At 42.1% G+C, this 17,852-nt stretch overlaps 2 long non-coding RNA genes across 2 annotated transcripts in view; both read right to left on the bottom strand.

The window, feature by feature from the left end:
• LOC119853474 overlaps positions 1 to 17,852 on the bottom strand; it is a 107,975-nt gene extending 90,123 nt beyond the window's left edge. Inside the window, exons 1-2 of the long non-coding RNA XR_006279682.1 lie at positions 17,838 to 17,852; positions 8,315 to 8,402 (exon numbers count right to left, since the gene is read on the bottom strand). This is a non-coding gene — a long non-coding RNA (uncharacterized LOC119853474). The remainder of the gene's footprint in view (positions 1 to 8,314; positions 8,403 to 17,837) is intronic.
• Positions 738 to 6,639, bottom strand: LOC122459181. Its single transcript, XR_006279692.1, has 2 exons — positions 6,511 to 6,639; positions 738 to 950 (listed from the first exon to the last, which is right to left on the bottom strand). It is a non-coding gene; the product is annotated as an uncharacterized LOC122459181 (long non-coding RNA).

Below are 17,852 nucleotides of genomic sequence, written 5' to 3'. Positions count from 1 at the left end.
GCCAAGTGTCCGTAAGTGAATGGCTACATGGGAGGCAGAGGTGTAACTTTGGCTAGCCACCCTGAGTATCTGTGTCGGGTTTCAGAAGGGATCACACACCAGCTGGCCAGCCAGTTCCACCGCTAGTGCTGCCACAGCTACATTTCTACTTTTTATGCCCTAGCTGAAGCAGAACTAGTGTAGGTGCATCTACCTGAGCTGGAAATTACATCTCAAGCCCCAGTGTAAAGGCACCCTTAGAAAGATAAGTTTGCAGAATTAGGGAACTGTGGGGAGGTTAAGGGCTCATCACTGGGGAAGGTTAAGGGCTCATCATCCATGGTCTAGCAACCTTTACAACATATCTTTCACTGGCCGCCTGACACTCAACCACTCCATGACAGCAGCATCAGAAAGACGCTCCCTCTAGTTCAACATCATCCTTCAAGTAGGAACCTGCTGTCTCACAGCTCAGCATGCTGGATTTTAGTGACAGAACAATGAAGACAACCATAGAATGGTGACAGTCTCAACCAAATTAAAGCTGTGATCAATTTTCAAAATGTAATTCCCACACATCTAAAAGGTTAAAAGAATCTGCCTGAGATTTCTGATCTATGGTCCAATGGCAGAGGTGAGTTTCAGGGAAACTTGAAGATGGGATCAGAAATGAATTTTGGGATATCATGTAACCAACTGAAATAGCAGAAACCTTTACTTCCCACCAACATACACACACACTTCAGCAAGATTATCTCAAACCAACTTGCTTTTATTAAAAGGAGAGTAACAAAACTTATATGGTGATACAAGGGCTCCTTTCTGGAATTTCTCCAGCTCACAAGGTTCTTTACAGCCCAAACAAACAGCACTTCAGGGTTCCATTGAAGCAGGATCTGATGATTTTAGAAGCAAGTGACTGTCTGCCAGATTCCCGGAGATCCTGCTTAGACAATCAGTCAATAATTCACCTGTACAAAGAAAAGAGAATCAGATTTGTTTATAGGTTTCAGAGTAGCAGCCGTGTTAGTCTGTATTCGCAAAAAGAAAAGGAGTACTTGTGGCACCTTAAAGACTAACAAATTTATTAGAGCATAAGCTTTCGTGAGCTACAGCTCACTTCATCGGATGCATTTGGTGGAAAAAACAGAGGAGAGATTTATATACACACACACAGAGAACATGAAACAATGGGTTTATCATACACACTGTAAGGAGAGTGATCACTTAAGATAAGCCATCACCAACAGCAGGGGGGGGAAGGAGGAAAACCTTTCATGGTGACAAGCAGGTAGGCTAATTCCAGCAGTTAACAAGAATATCAGAGGAACAGTGGGGGGTGGGGTGGGAGGGAGAAATACCATGGGGAAATAGTTTTACTTTGTGTAATGACTCATCCATTCCCAGTCTCTATTCAAGCCTAAGTTAATTGTATCCAGTTTGCAAATTAATTCCAATTCAGCAGTCTCTCGTTGGAGTCTGTTTTTGAAGCTTTTTTGTTGAAGTATAGCCACTCTTAGGTCTGTGATCGAGTGACCAGAGAGATTGAAGTGTTCTCCAACTGGTTTTTGAATGTTATAATTCTTGACGTCTGATTTGTGTCCATTCATTCTTTTACGTAGAGACTGTCCAGTTTGGCCAATGTACATGGCAGAGGGGCATTGCTGGCACATGATGGCATATATCACATTGGTAGATGCGCAGGTGAACGAGCCTTTGATAGTGTGGCTGATGTGATTAGGCCCTATGATGGTATCCCCTGAATAGATATGTGGACAGAGTTGGCAACGGGCTTTGTTGCAAGGATAGGTTCCTGGGTTAGTGGTTCTGTTGTGTGGTGTGTGGTTGCTGGTGAGTATTTGCTTCAGATTGGGGGGCTGTCTGTAAGCAAGGACTGGTCTGTCTCCCAAGATCTGAGAGAGCGATGGCTCGTCCTTCAGGATAGGTTGTAGATCCTTGATGATGCGTTGGAGGGGTTTTAGTTGGGGGCTGAAGGTGATGGCTAGTGGCGTTCTGTTGTTTTCTTTGTTGGGCCTGTCCTGTAGTAGGTGACTTCTGGGTACTCTTCTGGCTCTGTCAATCTGTTTCTTCACTTCAGCAGGTGGGTACTGTAGTTGTAGGAATGCATGATAGAGATCTTGTAGGTGTTTGTCTCTGTCTGAGGGGTTGGAGCAAATGCGGTTATATCGTAGCGCTTGGCTGTAGACAATGGATCGAGTGGTATGATCTGGATGAAAGCTAGAGGCATGTAGGTAGGAATAGCGGTCAGTAGGTTTCCGATATAGGGTGGTGTTTATGTGACCATCGCTTATTAGCACCGTAGTGTCCAGGAAGTGGATCTCTTGTGTGGACTGGTCCAGGCTGAGGTTGATGGTGGGATGGAAATTGTTGAAATCATGGTGGAATTCCTCAAGAGCTTCTTTTCCATGGGTCCAGATGATGAAGATGTCATCAATGTAGCGCAAGTAGAGTAGGGGCATTAGGGAACGAGAGCTGAGGAAGCGTTGTTCTAAGTCAGCCATAAAAATGTTGGCATACTGTGGGGCCATGCGGGTACCCATCGCAGTGCCGCTGATTTGAAGGTATACATTGTCACCAAATGTGAAATAGTTATGGGTCAGGACAAAGTCACATAGTTCTGCCACCAGGTTAGCCGTGACAGTATCGGGGATACTGTTCCTGACGGCTTGTAGTCCATCTTTGTGTGGAATGTTGGTGTAGAGGGCTTCTACATCCATAGTGGCTAGGATGGTGTTTTTAGGAAGATCACCAATGGACTGTAGTTTCCTCAGGAAATCGGTGGTGTCTCGAAGATAGCTGGGAGTGCTGGTAACGAAGGGCCTGAGGAGGGAGTCTACATAGCCAGACAATCCTGCTGTCAGGGTGCCAATGCCTGAGATGATGGGGCGTCCAGGATTTCCAGGTTTATGGATCTTGGGTAGCAGATAGAATACCCCAGGTCCTGGCTCCAGGGGTGTGTCTGTGCGGATTTGTTCTTGTGCTTTTTCAGGGAGTTTCTTGAGCAAATGTTGTAGTTTCTTTTGGTAACTCTCAGTGGGATCAGAGGGTAATGGCTTGTAGAAAGTGGTGTTGGAGAGCTGCCTAGTAGCCTCTTGTTCATACTCTGACCTATTCATGATGACGACAGCACCTCCTTTGTCAGCCTTTTTGATTATGATGTCAGAGTTGTTTCTGAGGCTGTGGATGGCACTGTGTTCTGCATGGCTGAGGTTATGGGGTAAGCGATGCTGCTTTTCCACAATTTCAGCTCGTGCACGTCGGCGGAAGCAGTCTATGTAGAAATCCAGGCTGCTGTTTCGACCTTCAGGAGGAGTCCACCTAGAATCCTTCTTTTTGTAGTGTTGGCAGGAAGGTCTCTGTGGGTTAATATGTTGGTCAGAGGTGTGTTGGAAATATTCCTTGAGTCTGAGACGTCGAAAATAGGATTCTAGGTCACCACAGAACTGTATCATGTTCGTGGGGGTGGAGGGGCAAAAGGAGAGGCCCCGAGATAGGACAGATTCTTCCGCTGGGTTAAGAGTATAGTTGGATAGATTAACAATATTGCTGGGTGGGTTACGGGAACCATTGTTGTGGCCCCTTGTGGCATATAGTAGTTTAGATAGCTTAGTGTCCTTTTTCTTTTGTAGAGAATCAAAGTGTGTTTTGTAAATGGCTTGTCTAGTTTTTGTAAAGTCCAGCCACGAGGAAGTTTGTGTGGAAGGTTGGTTCTTTATGTGAGTATCCAGTTTTGAGAGCTCATTCTTAATCTTTCCCTGTTTGCTGTAGAGGATGTTGATCAGGTGGTTCCGCAGTTTCCTTGAGAGTGTGTGGCACAAGCTGTCAGCATAGTCTGTGTGGTATGTAGATTGTAATGGATTTTTTACCTTCAGTCCTTTCGGTATGATGTCCATCTGTTTGCATTTGGAGAGGAAGATGATGTCTGTCTGTATCTGTGCGAGTTTTTTCATGAAGTTGACAGATTTCCACTCTATACGTCATCATCAAGGATCTACAACCTATCCTGAAGGACGAGCCATCACTCTCTCAGATCTTGGGAGACAGACCAGTCCTTGCTTACAGACAGCCCCCCAATCTGAAGCAAATACTCACCAGCAACCACACACCACACAACAGAACCACTAACCCAGGAACCTATCCTTGCAACAAAGCCCGTTACCAACTCTGTCCACATATCTATTCAGGGGATACCATCATAGGGCCTAATCACATCAGCCACACTATCAAAGGCTCGTTCACCTGCGCATCTACCAATGTGATATATGCCATCATGTGCCAGCAATGCCCCTCTGCCATGTACATTGGCCAAACTGGACAGTCTCTACGTAAAAGAATGAATGGACACAAATCAGACGTCAAGAATTATAACATTCAAAAACCAGTTGGAGAACACTTCAATCTCTCTGGTCACTCGATCACAGACCTAAGAGTGGCTATCCTTCAACAAAAAAGCTTCAAAAACAGAGTCCAACGAGAGACTGCTGAATTGGAATTAATTTGCAAACTGGATACAATTAACTTAGGCTTGAATAGAGACTGGGAATGGATGAGTCATTACACAAAGTAAAACTATTTCCCCATGGTATTTCTCCCTCCCACCCTACCCCCCACTGTTCCTCTGATATTCTTGTTAACTGCTGGAATTAGCCTACCTGCTTGTCACCATGAAAGGTTTTCCTCCTTCCCCCCCCTGCTGTTGGTGATGGCTTATCTTAAGTGATCACTCTCCTTACAGTGTGTATGATAAACCCATTGTTTCATGTTCTCTGTGTGTGTGTGTATATAAATCTCTCCTCTGTTTTTTCCACCAAATGCATCCGATGAAGTGAGCTGTAGCTCACGAAAGCTTATGCTCTAATAAATTTGTTAGTCTTTAAGGTGCCACAAGTACTCCTTTTCTTTTTGAGATTTGTTTATGTTTTTCCATAGAACAAGGCTAATATGAAGTTTGATTTCAAATCAAAAGGAGGAATTGCCTAGTCACTCTGTGGTGGGTGAAGAGGTTCTTCAGCTACGGTGCAGGGAATTCATTTTTTCTACTGCAACATTCTATTACAGAGTTTTAAGGGGAATAGTCATGTATCTAAACAGGTGAACTGGCTGCCTATAAAATCTATACTGCAGAAAACCATGACTCACACCCAGGTACAGTTGTTCTACCACACACACCTTGTGCACAGCTGAAGTTAAAATTACTTAGGTGATAAATCACTTACTTTTAAAGAATGAAGGGAAATGCCAATTCTCTATGAAGGCTGACACCATTGGGTGGCAGTTGCTTCTGAGAAGCTGCTGGCGTGGCCACTCTGGCTGAATTCCTGGCTCTCAGTCTGCAACCCCAAAGGGCTCCCAGCTTCACATCTCCTGTTCTCGACCTGTATCTTTAGTGGGGGGGGGGGAATCTCTCACCCTCCAAACTGCTTCTCTGGGACCTGTCTGTGCTGCAAAATTAATTTGACCATGCTGGGCGACTTGTATAGTTTATGACAGATACTGTGCAAAACAGGCTGAGCAGGACTAGAAAGGCCCCCAGAGATATGGCATGTGGCCAAGCCAACTTTCCATGGGAACCGTGATGTTTAAAACATTAAGAAACCTACTGAATAGTGCTCACATTGATGTCACCAAGATTTTTATAATTACTGCCCTTGGGGCTTCAAAAAGGGGGGAAATCAAGGGCTAATGTCTGTACATAGCTGCTGTAAGCACTGAAGGATTCACCAGCTCTTAAATGGCTTTAAATCCTTGAAGGATTGGTGCTGATTTAATTATACTGAAGAGTGAGCACTTCTGATTACATGCAGGTGTCACCCAGTGGTCAGTGCATGTTATTTGTACCCTATGTGCCTGAGCTACAGAGAAGGAGAATCTGTTACATCCCCAGCTAGAGAGCCTGGCCCCATAGCTCAAGCTGTAGAGACTTGTGCTTTGCTCGAGAGGTTTCTGCTTTAATACCCAGTCTGTTGGGTAAGCTAGCGCCTAGCACACTTCTGTCGACAATGGAGTGTTCGGGCCTGAGTCCCTGCCCATATATGAAGCGTCAGCATTATATGGAGGCTGAAAAAGGACCATAAAGGGACTCGTGGGGATTCTCCCAAAGTGTGAGCAGCAAACGACTGCCATAATAGGTCCCTGTTGCAAGCACTGGAGTTGGGGTGGTGCTGTAGAAGTTGGTGGAGGCTGCCAGGTCTCTGGGGGCAATCCCTGTAGCATTGAGCACTGCAGAGAATCTGGGCTGCTCCAAGCTGTGGAGTGTCCCACAGGCAGCCTGGGTAAGGCTGCTGTATGTAAGATCAGCCAGAGGAATGGTTCTCATACATGTTGGGGCCACTCTAGTCCCCAGGTGGCTTAGAATGTGGGCAGTACAGATGTGGCTTCAAGCCTCCTTGGCCTTGGGCTGGGCCATGTGTGCGGAGCCTCTGAAAGCAGTTAAAGAACAGCTTGGATGTAAGGAGAGGAACAGGTATTTCTGTTCACACTGCAATGTCTGCCTTGGAGTGCTAAACTTACCTTAGACAGCAAAAGTGCCCGACTCAAGAGCACTTCCAATGTATATCATATTAGGAGGATATATCCCAAGGGAACAAAAACCTCCACGCAGTCTATATCTCCTGCTGAGATTCTGAGCCTTGGAGAATTCTGTAGAAAGAAAAAGTCATCCAGTCTGCAGAGCAGGGTTAATAAGGGCTGTGATTAGAGGATAACAGGCATTTAAGCTCATAAGAACGGCCATACTGGGTCAGATCAAAGATCCATCTAGCCTGTCCTGTCTTCCGACAGTGGCCAATGCCAGGTGCCCCAGAGGGAATGAACAGAACAGGTAATCATCAAATGATTCATCCCCTGTCGCCTGTTCCCAGCTTCTGGCAAACAGAAACTAGGGACACCATCCCTGCCCATCCTGGCTAATAGCCATTGATGGACCTATCCTCCATGAACTTATCTATTCTATATGTTATCTATTCTATCTATCTTTCCTATTCACTTCCAACTGGTTAAGACATACCAATTATCTTCAAGTGCAAAAACTTACCACAGCTTAAGTGCCACTCCTCAAATGGGTGTAGTTCTGTGCACATTTCGTGGCTGACTTTAAGAAGGGAACAGAGTGAGTTACTTAAACAGGGGTGCTAGCCTGCAGGCTGCAGAGTTCAGAACTGGAGCTCTGAGCACGGACATCCTTTGCTGCCCCCCGCCTTTAAGCAATGGAAAGGAAGTAGCTGCCCACATCTCTACCTTCTTCTAGTGGCTGCTGCTGTGGGTGTGAGTCCCTCAGGCTCTGACCATGATGTGCCAGGCAGTATCATCCATGCAATTTGGCTAATTAGGGTTGAACTGGTTCAGCACTGAGTTGCATGACTACAACTTTTTGAAAGAGAAGGGCTTGAAAAAGTCTTTTCTGGTATGAACGCTTGCCTGTCTGTGAAACTGTGCAGATTTTTTTCTGAAGACTCACTCAGGAATAGTTTCTTAATGACTAATTGCCACTCTTTGGTTATACCCGAAGGACCTGTTATTTTGAAAATGCCACCCTAATCTGTGCAGCCAAAGCGTGTAGAATATGTAGGTTAGACCATTTTTAATTGGAGGTTGTTGGGCAACTGAAATGGATCCATTGTCACAGCTGCGAACACTGTCTCACCCTGATGATATTATTTCTAGGAAAGCAGCTGAGCATGTAGTAGTGACAGGTTCTGAGAAAGAGTGGGGATAATACACTGAGATGAGGGGGTGCCATTTTATAGACCCGGGTTCTGTTCCCAGCTGTGTAACCTGTTAGTGGGACATGAGGCCTGACTTTATAATATAGACTATGAAAGGCACGGAATTACTAACAATAGTGAGCCTCAGAAGTTACATCTTAAGTTACAGTCTTCCACCTCTCAGCCCTATGCACCTTCTCCTAGACCAAAAGCATATTGAATGAAGTTGGCATGAGTTCATTTTGTCTGTATCCCATCTGGTTGTTCAATTCTGTGATTCCCTGTTTGAGGAAGAGTACGTGCTGTGCGGGTAGATCATGGGGTGATTTAAGCAGCAAGCCTCAGAAAGATCTGAGGAAAACATTATGGGAATTTTTTCCCCCCAGTGATCATAATTCAGTCAAATCTAAGTTTTAGTGGGGCAGCAAAGACACCTCCCTGACCTCAGAATAATTCTTCTCAAATGTCATGTATCGTCTGCAAACTGAAGACATGCTAGAACTTATAAGAAAAATGTCAGAAACAAGTTTCTAATAGAAATGGTTAGATAATCTTCATATAGTCTCCCATATATCCCACTGTATCATCCCTTGTTTTCATTTTTTTCTTACCTGGCACACCCTGGAGCACCAGAAAGACAAAAGCAAAGAGCAGGTAAATGATCTTCATGGCTGAAGGTGGGCCAGGAACTCAGCGTCTCTGGAGAGAAGAGACACCAAGATAGAGAGGAGACTGAGTTCCTATATTTATAGGTTATGGGAAAATACTGGTCTCTAGAAATATTATTGTAATCAAAATGACATTTATGTATTCTGTAATCTCTTAATAGGAATGATTGTCATCTATACAAGGAGGATTTCAGAGAAATATGATTCAGAGGCAAAATACAGTTTACAAATGTGTTTTGTTACTAATTTCAGTTTTCCAGTGTCTTAAATTAGGTTTTTTGTAGTAATCTCTTATTCCTTAGCCAAAATACAGACTGGAGAATTATCGCATATCCACATTTTATATTCACCAAGTTAGAATTGAAAGCAATTCAGAAATTACAGAGAGCAAAATAAAGGTGGTTGGATTTTCATGTTTATGAAATTTCTAACAATGAATTCATGATGTGATGTTACAATTTACCAAGAAATAACAGGTCACATCAAGTCATTCAAGGCCTCATCAGTCTTGTTACATAGGCAAATTTTACCCTAGTTCTGTACTATGCTGGGCAGGTGACTTTGGTTCCAACATGGAACTATGAAGCCTTTAATGCATTTCTAAGCAAAGGTGTTCATTAGTGTAATTGAGGGAGCACCTGTGGCAGTTCTAACAAACAGCTGTAAAGTTACAATTCAGAAAATGAGACCAGTTACTGAAGCACTAAGAACAACAATTCAATTAGTTACTATTCATTAAAGCACAAACACACAATGCAGATACCGATTTAAACTATTCCAATTTCTCTAGAATTTTACCAGTATTCTAAGTTCTTAGGCCACATTAACTAACTATTCTGTTTCAGAGTAGCAGCCGTGTTAGTCTGTATTCGCAAAAAGAAAAGGAGTACTTGTGGCACCTTAGAGACTAACAAATTTATTTGAGCATAAGCTTTCGTGAGCTATAGCTCACTTCAAATGCATCCGATGAAGTGAGCTGTAGCTCACGAAAGCTTATGCTCAAATAAATTTGTTAGTCTCTAAGGTGCCACAAGTACTCCTTTTCTTTTAACTATTCTCTGATAACATAATATTCAAATAGCTTACCAGCCAATGAAATCTTCTCCCTTCTCTCGTAAAAGAAGCTGTCAGTTTCTCTCAAACACAAACTCCATGTGATTTCTAGACTACATTCAGAAACACTCAAGGTTTCTCTCAGTTATCTTCTAAGGACGAGACATTTCCTTTTACAAATACTTTTCAACTTTAACATTCATTATCACATACTGAGTTACCCTAATTTCTAGCCAACTAAGTACCAGTTTATTAGCAAAATACAAGTATACATCAAATATTCTATTACAGTGCAATCCCGTTTATCAGACCGGCCTGGCAAGATCCAGAATTTTGGATAACTGGGCATTTGGACTAACAAACGGGCAAGAGAATTTAGTGCTAGAAGCAAGGGGGAATAAGAAGAGAAGGTAGCAGGGGTAGGGCAAACCTGTGCTACAGGCCAGCTCCAACCCCCTGCTCAAAGCAGGACCAACCCCCAACTAAATCATCCCAGCCAGGGCTTTGTCAAGCCTGAGGAACATGAGCTGGAGGAACAGACCTCCTGTGCAGAACCTATTTGCATAGACACACCTGCTTTGCCAAGGTGATCAATTTCTGCTGGTTTGGGTTAAAATTCACTTAAATCTTGGATGCAGGGGACATGAAGTCACAATGGTCCCTTCTGGTCTTGGGAATTCATTAATCTATGAAGTGTTGTTATCCTTATTGTATGATTAAAGGACAGCCTTTTATACCGGTGGTTCTCAACCTTTCCAGACTACTATACCCCTTTGAGGAGTCTGATTTGTCTTGCATACCCCCAGGTTTCAACTCACTTAAAAAATAACTTGCTTATAAAATCAGACCTAAAATTACAAAAGTGTCACAGCACACTGTCACTCACAAATTGCGTACTTTCTCATTTTTACCTGAACATCTCATTTGATAAAATAAATCAATTGGAATAAAAATCTTGTACTTACAGTTCAGTGTATAGAATATAGAGCAGTATAAAAAGTCATTGTCAGTATGAAATTTTAGTTTCTACAGCCTTCACTAGTGCTTTTTATGTAGCCTGTTGTAAAACTTAACAAATATCTAGATGAGTTGATGTACCCCCTGGAAGACCTCTATGTACCCACTTGCTTGAGAACCACTGTACTACGCTGTATGCCTATTTCAGGGCAGCTGAGAGGAAGTTGTTTCCTGAATTTCTCTCTGAACCATGTTGTCTTGTCCAAAGCCCACTGGTCAATGAGACTATCTATTCACTTTGTTCAGCTTTGTACCAGACTGATGACATTTAATTACTGTAGATGTCCAGGATGTAATCCTGATCCTGTGGAAATCAACAGAAAACTCCCATTGACTTCCATGGGGCAAATATATCACCCTAGATTGTAATTTTCTCTAGACAAGGATTTGTCAACTGTAAGGATGACACAGAAAATATGGAATTTATTACTACTAATAATGCCACATATTACAGGCATAGGACATAATCCTTAACATAGTTTAGGACTAAATCCTTAAAACATGTCAAACAGCACATGTTGCATCTGTGGTTCACAAAGGAGTTAGATTGAGTAACAACAACGGTCTGTAGCGAACCACAAACACTTTCTAAGTTGTGAAGTAACTTCATGTTTGATCAAGTTCTTCTATATATGCTTTATATTTTGAAGTTTGTCACAGAGATAGAGTAAATCAAGGTGCTATGAGGCTGTATAATATATAATATTTGAGATGGTAAAAAAATAAAAGATATCTTGAATACTCTGCAACAGAACCCTGTAGTCTGAGGAAGTTGCATAGTCACAGAGTATAGAAATCAGTTTGGACACCTTTGTGTATAAATATATAAAATAAAATATATAAAAATAATGTCTCACTAATCATTAACAAAGGTATGACAAAGCATATTTTGATAAAGAAGGTGATACCATCAGTTGATATATTGTGAAGCCAATGAAAAGTTAAAATATGTAAAGTGAATACCATTGAAATATGATAAGGACCCTATAACACTTGGAGAGATCATCTGTCCTATGGTCAGTTCTAAAGAGGTCTCATAAGAAATGTACCTATTCTTCTAAGAATAAAAAGAAGTGTAAAGAATAAACACATGTGGTGCAGATGGGACAGCTGTTGTGTCTTACTATTTAAATAATTGTGGATAATAATTTTAAGTTAGTGGTAAACTAAGGAACTGAATCAGATCATTTATATTACTGCATTTTGAGCTATGTAACAAGTACAGAATCTTCAAGGAACATGTAAAGACTTTACGTAAAGCATCTTTCCTGACTTCAAAATGGACATTTCTGCAGACAGCTGAAAGTGCTGACAGAGGATGATACATATGGGAAAGGGTACAGAGTCATGTCAAGTTGGACAAGAATCACACCACAGGAGACCTGGGGAAGGCATCTGTAGTAGGTTGATGATCAGAGCTCAACTAGTAGGTATTCAGTTTGTATCCAAGACATTTTACACAAAGCACTGTGAGTTAAGATGTTCTGTTGAAAGCTCATGGATTATTACAATCCATAAGAGATGCCTCCTTTTGTCATTGGTTGGTGAGAAGAGACAACTCACATTCTGGTTGGATGTTTCCAATCTTTTATGCCACTTTCAATTATATAAATATCAAAAATACATATATTTTCTTTACCAAATTAAAAGATGATTATTTTAAAGCTAAGTACTTCTCTGAAAGTACATACATGAGTTAAAATGATCAAAATTACTAAAATATATGATGTATACTTGCGTTTCACTAACAAATTTAACCTGAATTGTTTAGAAATTGTGGTAACTCAGTTAACATGATTAGGATTGTTGAAGTCTAGAACTATCTGTAACAGGAAACAGCACTGATCACCAGCAATAGATAGCTGAGAAAAACCCCTGAGTGTTTCAGAGTTTAGCCTAGAAATTGTTCAGATTTTGTGGTCAATGAAATTGACAGCTTCTTACACAAGAGGAGGAAGAAGCTTTCAATTGGCTTGTAAACTAAATTTCTTAACCACTATTTGATTATATATCTAAAGTTGCCTAAGATAATACAATACAGACAAAATCCCAGATAAATTGGGATAAATATTATTGGCATATTATGTTTGGGGATTAATGTGTGATGATTAATTTGATTGTCACTCTAGTGCTTAAGTAACATGTCTGATTTTGTAAATTGTAACTTTAGAACTGTTTGGTTTAGCTGCCATTAGCACTCCCATAATTCCATTGGTGAACACACTTGGTTAGAAATGGATAAAATTCTGCATTTATTGATCCATGTTAGTGCAAAAGTGACCAGCACAGTGCAATATATATATAACCATGTAGTGGTGTTGGCAGCAACAAGGACTGAGTTCAATATCTACTGGTTCCTCTTGAAACCCTTCTGCCAGGTGGAGCCGGCAGCAACAAGGGTCCAGTTCAATATCTAGGGGTTCCTTTTCAACAATGCAACACAGAACCGGCTTGAGCCCCCATCCTGTAACCTGGGAAAATTACCCACCATCCCTGTGAGCCTCTGAGAGGCAATACTTCCCCACTCCCAAGTAAAAGAATAAATGGACACTGATCAGACATCAGGAATGGTAACATACAAAAGCCAGTAGGAGAACACTTCAATCTCTCTGGACATTCAATAACAGATTTAAAAGTAGCCATAATTCAACAACAAAAACTTCAAAAACAGACTTGAAAGAGAAACTGCAGAGCTACAATTCATTTGCAAACTTAGCACCATTAATTTGGGCTTGAATAGGGACTGGGAGTGGCTGGCTCACTACAAAAGCAATTTTCCCTCTCTTGGTATTGACACCTCCTCATCAATTATTGGGAGTGGACCACATCCACCCTAATTGAATTGGCCTTGCATCACTGATTTTCCACTTGTAAGGTAACTAACTACATTCTCTTTATGTGCCAGTATATTTATGCTTGCATCTGTAATTTTCACTCCATGCATCTGAAGAAGTGGTTTTTCACCCACGAAGCTTATGCCCAAATAAATCAGTTAGTCTTTAAGGCGTCACTGAACTCATCTTTGTTTTTGTGGATACAGACTAAGACAGCTACCCCTCTAATAAGATGTACACCAGTTCATTGCTGGCTCTCTGGGGGAGAAACATCTACTTGTTCCTCATGGCTGGACTTTACAAAAACTAGATAAGCCATTTACAACACACACTTTGCTTCTCTACAAAAGAAAAAGGACACTAAACTATTTAAACTACTACATGCCACAAGGGGCCACAACAGTGGTTCCCTTAACCCACCCAGCAATATTGTTAATCTATCCAACTATACTCTTAGCCCAGCAGAAGAATCTGTCCTATCTCGGGGCCTCTCCTTCTGCCCCTCCACCCCCATGAACATGATACAGTTCTGTGGTGACCTAGAATCCTATTTTCGATGCCTCCGACTCAAGGAATATTTCCAACACACCTCTGAACAACATACTAGCCCACAGAGACCTTCCTACCAAGACTACAAAAAGAAGGATTCTGGGTGGACTCCTCCAGAAGGTCGAAACAACAGACTGGACTTCTACATAGAGTGCTTCCGCCGACGTGCATGGGCTGAAATTGTGGAAAAGCAGCATCACTTGCTTCATAACCTCAGCCGTGCAAAACACAATGCCATCCACAGCCTCAGAAACAACTCTGACATCATAATCAAAAAGGCTGACAAAGGAGGTGCTGTCGTCATCATGAATAGGTCAGAATATGAACAAGAGGCTACTAGGCAGCTCTCCAACACCACTTTCTACAAGCCATTACCCTCTGATCCCACTGAGGGTTACCAGAAGAAACTACAGCATTTGCTCAAGAAACTCCCTGAAAAGCACAAGAACAAATCCGCACAGACACACCCCTGGAACCCCGACCTGGGGTATTCTATCTGCTACCCAAGATCCATAAACCTGGAAATCCTGGACGCCCCATCATCTCAGTCATTGTCACCCTGACAGCAGGATTGTCTGGCTATGTAGACTCCCTCCTCAGGCCCTACGTTACCAGCACTTCCAGCTATCTTCAAGACACCACTGACTTCTTGAGGAAACTACAATCCATTGGTGATCTTCCTAAAAACACCATCCTAGCCACTATGGATGTAGAAGCCCTCTACACCAACATTCCACACAAAGATGGGCTACAAGCAGTCAGGAACAGTATCCCCGATAATGTCACGGCTAACCTGGTGGCTGAACTTTGTGACTTTGTCCTCACCCATAACTATTTCACATTTGGGGACAATGTATATCTTCAAATCAGCAGCACTGCTATGGGTACCCGCATGGCCCCACAGTATACCAACATTTTTATGGCTGACTTAGAACAACGCTTCCTCAGCTGTCATCCCCTAATGCCCCTACTCTACTTGCGCTACATTGATGACATCTTCATCATCTGGACCCATGGAAAAGAAGCCCTTGAGGAATTCCACCAGGATTTCAACAATTTCCATCCCACCATCAACCTCAGCCTGGACCAGTCCACACAAGAGATCCACTTCCTGGACACTACGGTGCTAATAAGCAATGGTCACATAAATACTACCCTATATCAGAAACCTACTGACCGCTATTCCTACCTACATGCCTCTAGCTTTCATCCAGATCACACCACACGATCCATTGTCTACAGCCAAGGTCTACGATATAACCGCATTTGCTCCAACCCCTCAGACAGAGACAAACACCTACAAGATCTCTATCATGCATTGTTACAACTACAATACCCACCTGCTGAAGTGAAGAAACAGATTGACAGAGCCAGAAGAGTACCCAGAAGTCACCTACTACAGGACAGGCCCAACAGAGAAAATAACAGAACGCCACTAGCCATCACCTTCACCCCCCAACTAAAACCTCTCCAACACATCATCAAGGATTTACAACCTATTTTGAAGGATGACCCATCACTCTCACAGATCTTGGGAGACAGGCCAGTTCTTGCTTACAGACAGCCCCCCAACCTGAAGCAAATACTCACCAGCAACCACATACCACACAACAGAACCACTAACCCAGGAACCTATCCTTGCAACAAAGCCCGTTGCCAACTCTGTCACATATATATTCAGGGGACACCATCATAGGGCCTAATCACATCAGCCACACTATCAGAGGCTCGTTCATCTGCGCATCTACCAATATGATATATGCCATCATGTGTGAGCAATGCCCCTCTGCCACGTACATTGGTCAAACTGGACAGTCTCTACGTAAAAGAATAAATGGACACAAATCAGACGTCAAGAATTATAAAATTCAAAAACAAGTTGGAGAACACTTCAATCTCTCTGGTCACTCGATTACAGACCTAAAAGTGGCAATACTTCAACAAAAAAAACTTCAATACCAGACTCCAACGAGATACTGCTGAATTGGAATTAATTTGCAATGGCCCACTTTGAGTATCACTACAAAATTCTCCCCCTCCCCCCCGCTCTCCTACTGGTAATAGCTCACCTTAAGTGTTCACTCTGGTTACAGTGTGTATGGTAACACCCATTGTTTCATGTTCTCTATGTATATAAATCTCCCTACTATATTTTCCACTGAATGCATCCAATGAAGTGAGCTGTAGCTCACAAAAGCTTATGCTCAAATAAATTTGTTAGTCTCTAAGGTGTCACAGGTACTTCTTTTCTTTTTGTGGATACAGACTAACACAGCTGCTACTCTGAAACCTACTTCTTCACTATGTGCCTTATGGTGTTGGCTGCCTGGTTAAGGGGGACCTTCGCCACAGCAGATCCCGTCAGGACAAATGAAATACGGGGGAACAGGAATGTGTTTAAGGCATTAATCTTCTGGCATGATGCCAACTGGGAGGAGTTGATCCTGGCCAGGTCTTGTAAGATCTCCTCAATCGTATGCTCAGGTGTCTGCTAGATATGGAAACCCGTGTATGTGCTGAGATGTTGGTACATTTGCCCGTCTTCAAGGAAAATCATGGGTTCACCCTAGATCTGAAATGGCATCACCTGGACTGAGTCCCTTCTACTAGCATCGATATGAAGGAATGCACACTTCTTGGCATTAAAGCAGAGTCCCATCCAGTTGGCAGCCTGGCTCGTAACATCAAGCATTTGTTGGAGACTCTCAGGGTTGTCTGCAATCAGGACCAGATCGTCTGGATAGGCCAGGATATTCACTGTATTGCCATACAAGTCGAAAACGCCTAGATTGCTGGAGATTGCTCGAATGATTTGTAACTTAAAACCAGTCAAAATTGATCACTTTGGCAAAGCAGCTTCATCTGCAGAGCACTTAGGCAGAGTAGGTGTGTCTATGAAAATACAGTCTGCTCCTGAAGTCGTTTTCCCAGCTCATTACCAGATGTCAGGGAGAGCTCATTCAGACCCTATTTACATGTAGAACTAGAATAAAGCTTGTATACGTAAAAAGACAGGGATAAGACTCTGAAAAAAATGATTTGATCAGTTTTTCCCTGGTAAATTGTAACTTCACATAAATAATTTGTTTTTATAAATTTCATGAACAAGAGCATGTAATCACCTGGTTTTCTTTTTTTCTACTTTCTTAATTGCTTTCAATTCTATTTGGCTAATACAAATCATAACTGTGCAATAATTCTCCACTCTGTACTTTAACTAAGGAACAAAGATCCAAAGAACAGTGAGAAACCTAATATAAGTAACTGGTAAATTAAAATTACTTACAAAATATCTTTTCAAAAAATATAATTTTGCTTCATAATGTTGCAGTCACTGAAATGCTCATAGGACATCTATGGTACTTCACAGATAATAATAATTATTATTATTAAGAGATTGTGGAACACATACTATAATGTCATTTGTATTAAAAAAATGTCTAGAGTTCAGCAAATCACAAACACCAGTGTCCTATAAATACAGGGTCTCTGTCTCTTCTCTCCAGCAATACTGAGTTCCTGTCCAACGTTTAGCCATGAAGATCCTTTACCTGCTCTTTGCTATTGTCTTCCTGGTACTCTAGTAAGACATAAATGAAAACAAGGGATGAGATAGAGGGATATCTGTGAGCTTATATGAAGGTTGCCTAAAGCTTTCCATTAGAAACATCTTTCCATGTCACTTTCCCAGCAATTGAAGGAAGCATCTGATTTTCAATAGGGTGCTGAGAAAAGATACAATCACAGTATTTGCAGTAACACCAGCCTCTAGAGATCAAAAATCATGTGTTTTAACCACTTATGAGATAAAAAAATCATGAGTAAGACCCCCCCCCAAATCACGATCTTGCCCCAGATTTATTGGGAAAAGTAATGTTGGCTCCTGCTACAGGATCTCTCACCCCCACATCTGACTGTCCCCTGTCTAGCAGTTAATTCTATCCCCCCACAGGCCCCACCCAATCAGTTCAACCCCTGCCCATTAATTCAGCCACATCTTCATTCAATCTCACCTATGCTCTCCCTGG

This window comes from Dermochelys coriacea, chromosome 3 (genome assembly GCF_009764565.3).
Source record: "Dermochelys coriacea isolate rDerCor1 chromosome 3, rDerCor1.pri.v4, whole genome shotgun sequence".
Classification (NCBI taxonomy): Eukaryota; Metazoa; Chordata; order Testudines; family Dermochelyidae; genus Dermochelys; species Dermochelys coriacea.
Note: the sequence above shows the minus strand (reverse complement) of the source record. Positions and strands in the feature narration are given on the sequence as shown.